Here is a 6,582-nt window from a genome sequence, read left to right on the forward strand (position 1 = left end):
AAAAAAAAATAGAACTCTGCATGACAGTCATCCCACTCATGTCCCAGAATGATCTCTCTATAATCATGACAGTTTGTACTGTTAGTACACTTTGTCACTATAGAAACCAATTCTTTTACAAGGAGAAACGTCTGGCCTTGTCGGGTCACTGTGGGTAGCTTCCTTTCTATGCTAATGCTCCTGTCTCTGCTCCTTTCAAACCTACAGCTGTACTGGACTGGATTAGAGGCATCAAACTCATTTGAGTTCATGCCACCCAATTTGGTCTTAAGTGGGCCATCAATGATCTAACTAACACAAAAGAGCAAAACCTATGTATGTATGATAGATAGATAGATAGATAGATAGATAGATAGATAGATATTTTATTCAAGTGTCATGCACACAGGGTGTATGGGCTTATAAGACACTAAAGACAACAATCTTGCATGGTGTGTAAACAATTCAACACAAACATACATATGTATGCATATGTATTAGGGATATCACAATATATCGTCCCACAATATATCGCGATATCAAAACGTGACAATATGTATCGTTGAGATGAAATCTCATATAGTGAGAAAAAGAAGCTGAACATGGTGGCACTGATCTGCATCTGATTGCATGCTCGCTCTCCTTTTCATTGCTTTGTTTGAACAGACGAGGGACGTTACAGACACGGAGGATGAAAATGGTGAAATTACTCAAATTAGCATGGAGGATGCCCCCTCAACTTATAAATCGATCGCAAAAAAATATTGTTAAAATATCGTAGCCTTTGCCTTCATAAGTGCATCACATTGGATTGAAGGACTTCTCAGTGCAATTTTCACACTTTGCAAAGTCATCCTGTGGGCCGGATTAGACCCTTTGGCGTGCCGGTTCTGGCCCATTGGGCCATATGTTTGACACCCCTGGATTACAATATATGTTACAGATTACTGCTAACTAGTTTTTGAAATGCATGTGTTTTTAAATAAGCTGCATCACATCAGGTACCATTTCAGATTACTCTGGTCCTGAACCGTTATGATACAGGATGGTTTCTCTAATGGCGTTTTTGCATTCGAATCGACCCAATCTTGATCCAACACCCACAGAAAACCAAGAGACTTGAATTAAGCCTGAAGTCAACCGGTAAAATAACTATCAACACTCAGCATTATGAGGCTGTTGTATGAATGAATGAATAAAATGAATCTCAAATTGAAGAGGGGGTCTAGTCTGTCGCTCTGAAACACACCCGCAAGAGGAGTTTGGATAAACAAACAGGACTTACTAATATCCCCATGTCCCCTCAACACATCCCAAATAAGGTCCATGAGATTGAGCGGAGGCTCACCTTTTAATTTGATTTGATTATCTCAAATGAATAAAACTGTTACATGCCCCCCAGTCAGTTCAATTTTAATAACTATTTCTGACTGCCACACTGCCTGCTGAACAGATTAGAACGAGCAAAGTTGGAGAGAAGTGTGCACATTTTGACTGTAATTTAAGCATAATTGAACATGTTTGGCAAGCAAATTGTATTTCAAGTGGTAGAATATATGAAAATATTATTTTCATGAATCACTGAATTTTAGTTTGACACATTTCTCAGAGGCAGAGCAAACGTCTGGAGTTGATTCCAATGCCGATTCTAAATGTGAGAGTGACTGCTCCCAGGAGTGCTGCAATAGCAATGACTGCAAACAAGCACAAACAATATTCCTATGAAAAATACATCGACAATATTCTCCATCTTCAGGGTCGTTGCTTGGCCTTGGGACTCTGGGATTTGAAGAGACAGTAGCTTGGCCTTGGGAGTACATTGAAAAGACAGTAGCTAATATAGCCTACACAAATGAGAAACACATATTATGTTCAGGGGGGAAATGCATTTGCTCAACCTGCCCAATGCTTAAGGGCCTTATGCTGACTGAGAAGAGACTGGGCAGAATACCAGGAGGCATTAACTTCCCTGAGCTGATCACCATCCTACTTTCCTTCATTGTAAAAATGATAGGAGTTCTCTGCCACAGGAAAGTGGTTTGGGTATTAGTGTTTGAAAGCCACAAACTGTCAGTGGCACAACAACAACAACAACAACAACAACAACAACAACAACAACAACAACAACAACAACAATAATAATAATAATAATAATAATAATAATAATAATAATAATAATAATAATAATAATAATAACAGATGGGAAATAGCAAAAAAGCTATGACCTTTTTATTGTAATCTGTTGGCCTAACATTATTGTTGAAGTGTTACATCGCTTGTTACAAGAACACTTTACTGTAACAAATGTGCCAGAATGAGTCATGCGATTATCCTTCAAAATAAAAGCCTAAATTTGACACTTCCCCCTCATGAAATCACATGAGGAATGAGTCTTCTTCAGCTGTAAAACAGATCAAATAAACACTGTCTGGGGTGTAGAAGGTAAGCCCGACTAAATTCAGTTAGGCTACCCCTCTTTTTTGCACAATAGCATAATGTTTATTTACTCCCCCCCACCCCAACATATAGGCCTATTTATTGCATACATTCATATACAGTAGGGTATATCATGGTGAGAAGCACTCAAACTGATGAGTTACTTATGACGATAGGGAATTTTAAGGGGATGGGGTCGACCCTTTCCACAGCAGCCATTTTGTGTCTCAAAGGGAGGGTAACCACAGGTACAACCAAAACATTAATGAGGACCACGGCATTGGAACAAATACATGGAATGGAAGTTGGAAACTCTGATTTTGTTTGTTTTGGTTACACCTGTGTTTTACCCTGCCTTTGAGACACAAAATGGCTACTGTGAAAAGGGTATATTTCACTTCTCACCCAATTCACCCATATTGTGCCTAAAAGGCAGGAAGTAACACAGGTGCAAGCAAGACATTAATTAGGGCCCCCACACTGGAACACCTAGGCTAATGGATGTTGAAAACCCTCATTAATGTAGGCCTACTTCCTGCATTTTAGACATAAATGCGTGAGTTGGGTGGGAAGTGAAATTGGCAAAAGGCATGTAAATATATTTTATATTTTATGGAGGCATTATTTAGGCCCTAAATAAATGCCTATGCCTTTCTAAAATATGAGCGATTGTTGTATTATTGGTGGCTATTTTCGTTATAATGATCATTGACTGCATGGAGCTCTTTGTATAGCCATAACCACCCACATTTTAATTTAGGCCACTTGTGTTTATTGACCATTGTTTAGACTCTATAGTTTATGGTTTTACTTTGAAATTTGACCGGACGTGTCATTATGTAATTCTGTCTGACTTGACACTGGTGTATTTGGGGAGGGCTGGTACCCAAGCCTGCCTTCACTGTCTGGCCTGGCGCTGCAAGTGTGCGCCATGTCCGCGTGCTCCTCCAGCTGTACCGGCGGTGAGGAGGAGACAGCGGGACACGGAACAAGCATCCTGTACAGCCTCCTGAACAGAGACAGCACCGGTGGGTGTCCGCCGCCACCGGGACGCACCCTGGACGCGCTCTCCTCCGCGCGCCACGCGTGCTCCTGCGCGTCCAAGAGGAAACTGGTGACGATCCGCGCACCGCACGCGGTCTTCCGCGCCGCGTCCGAGGTGCTGCTGAAAACGTTCCGCTTCGTGAAGAACGTGCCGTGTTTCCGTGGCTTGCCGGCGGGGGATCAGCGGCGCCTGGTGCTGCGCGGCTGGCCCGGGCTGCTGCTGTTGGGCATGGCGCAGGACGCGGTCAGCTTCGACACGGTGGAGACGCTCCAGACCACCAGCCTGCTGCACCGCATCTTGACCCAGGAGCGGCATGCGCAGCAGCACAAGCCCGGCGAGTTGCGGCAGGACCCCGGGGTGCCGCTCACGGACGTCCAGGGGATACAGATGTTTCTGGTCAAGTGCAGGGGGCTGCGGATCAGCGTCAAAGAGTACGCATATCTGAAAGGGACGGTTCTGTTCAACCCAGGTACAATTTCGCCTATACTCTGGTGGTGGTCATTAAACATCTATAACATCCCAGTCAGCATACACTTTCATCAAAGTTGGTTAGAGGCACTATTATCTGGAAAGTTGGGGGGAAACGAATGGGGTCACACTCCTGTATGTACATGTAGGCTACAAGCTGACTGAAGCTCAGTGAAATGTACTCTGTGAGCACTGTGGATGAGATGTTACTGAGCCTCACTCAGCTGGTACATACAGGAGCATGACCCCGTTGACCTTGCATTTGTTTTTGCCCAACTTTCCAGAGCTGGTATGAGGAACAGCCTGGATTGTGCTGAGAAAGAGCTCTACCAATCAACATCATCATCATTGTAAGTAGCAAATAGGCTTGACTTTAAAAAAGTAAACTATCCCTTTCAATTGCAGATGTCATAGTTAGAAATCAAACTTTAACCACAGAACATTGTCTCTTGGTCCATCTTACCTCAGTTCAGGACTTTGCTGCTTGTCGTGTATAAGCCTATAATTGGTCATAATAATAATAATAATAATAATAATAATAATAATAACAATAATAATAATAATAATAATAACAACAACAACAACAACAACAACAACAACAACAACAACAACAATAATATAATAATAATAATAATAATAATAATAATAATAATAATAATAATAATAATGAAAATAATCATAATCATCATAATCATAAAAGAAGATTATAAGAAGTCTATTTTTCTCATTTTCATAATATGGGATGGTAACTTTACTTGATACTACACATTCCTATCGCTATAAAATTTTACCAGTGAGCATTTCTGTGGTAGGCCTACATACTCAGTTTTTTTTACAGTCTATGGCACCACTACTAGGGTAGGTTAGCCTACTCAGTAGTCTATCAAGTTTATGGTGACCTTAGTGTAGTCTGTTTCATTTGAATCTTTTACAGCATCACTATATTCATATTTCTACGATAGCCTATGTATAGCGTGTGTCTAGGGCTGCGGATCAGCGCCAAAGATATCTGAAAGGGACTGTTCTGTTGAACCCGGGTACTACCACTCTAGTGATTAAAGATCATATAACCATACATAGTCATAGTCATAACAATTTAATCAAAGTTGGCTATAACTTGTCTAAAGTCCAGCCCTGTAATGAAAATTCAATAATAAGCTTTTTTGCCCCTATAGAGCCTACTGTAGGAAGTTGTACTGTGGGCATATCTGGTACGCAATAGTAACATTAACCTTTATGCTTTCCAACCTTGTATGACAGGCTGCATTCTTAGCGTTTCTGTGGTAGGCCTAAATATTAAATACTAACCTATGGCATCATAGGCAGTATGGTGACCTATTGTATTCCTACATCACTAGTATAATATATATTATGGTCGTATCACTATTAACATTATTCCTTTGATATTCCTATAGTGACGTATAGTGTGTATTTGCTGCTCAGTAGTGTGCTTATGGTAGACTACTTGGTGGTATTCTTTTATCTCGTATCACTTTAGGAAAACATAGATGAATCATTAATTACAGTAATCTATACAAAAAACTATAATGTCACAATTTTGCAAGGAGGTAAGGAATATTTCTGTGTGATTTGTCTCTGTCCTGTAGATATCACGGAGCTGGAGTGTCGGGACTACATTGAGGCCCTGCACAGAGAGGCGCAGCGTGCACTTCATGAGCACGTGCAGGCGGTTCACCGCGGGGACGGCGCCCGCTTCGGCAGGCTGCGCGTCGCCCTCAACACCCTGCGCTCCATGAACGCAGACACAGTGGCACGCCTCTTCTTCAGACCCGTGACCGGGACGTCCAGCGTAGATGAACTGGTGCTGGCAATGTTTTATGATAGATAGACGAAACACACGTGAATTCCCAATAGCTGCGGCAAAGATATGCGATGTCAGTCAGAGTGTGATGTACATAGGAGGAGGATGTCAGTCAGAGTGTGATGTACATAGGAGGAGGATGTCAGTCAGAGTGTGATGTACATAGGAGGAGGATGTCAGTCAGAGTGTGATGTACATAGGAGGAGGATGTCAGTCAGAGTGTGATGTACATAGGAGGAGGATGGGGTCTATTTAATGGGACTGAAAGAAGCCCACACTCTAGTTTTTATTTCGTTTTTCTCGCCCAGTGGATCTCAAACTTTTTCATGTCACAGACCCCTAAACTGACACAAATTGACCCCATTTATACGATTTTGTACAAGGGACAGGCTTTCTTGGTCGCATTGACGCCAATGCGGAAGATACTAAAATCTGCAGTTCCTCGAATCGCCACTTGAGGCAGGCTGCAAGAGCGAGCCAATCCCCATTCAACCCCATGTTCAAATCCCTGTCTTTAGAGTGTAAATAAACATGTTCACAGCCTGCTGGTCTTTATAGCTAATTTCACCTTTCATGACCACTGGGTGAATTTTTATATAACTCACCCTACGACTGGACCCGAATATTCGACTATTCGGATATTTGTTCGTTGGGCAGGTATTCGGTTTTCTATTTGGGGATTTGGATATTCTTCTTTTTTTGCTGTTGCTAAATGTAGGCACTTGTAGGCTGGCGCTAGGACCCCAGGGACGTCAGTCGCAGCGGGCTGGTCAGAATGAGTGAAGCCGAGGAGGTTTTGGCAGAGAGAAGAGGTTGAAATTGAAACAAGTGG

The 6,582-nt window shown here is 42.1% G+C and overlaps 1 pseudogene across 1 annotated transcript; it reads left to right on the plus strand.

Annotated features, from left to right (window-relative positions):
- Nucleotides 1–3,346: 3,346 nt before the first annotated feature.
- Nucleotides 3,347–5,777, plus strand: LOC310773001 (nuclear receptor subfamily 0 group B member 1 pseudogene; annotated as a pseudogene). The gene is made up of 2 exons: nucleotides 3,347–3,929; nucleotides 5,536–5,777. The product of its transcript is annotated as a nuclear receptor subfamily 0 group B member 1 pseudogene (transcript).
- The last annotated feature ends 805 nt before the right edge of the window (nucleotides 5,778–6,582 follow it).

Source organism: Poromitra crassiceps (assembly GCF_964638095.1).
Source record: "Poromitra crassiceps genome assembly, chromosome: 3".
Lineage (NCBI taxonomy): Eukaryota > Metazoa > Chordata > Actinopteri > Beryciformes > Melamphaidae > Poromitra > Poromitra crassiceps.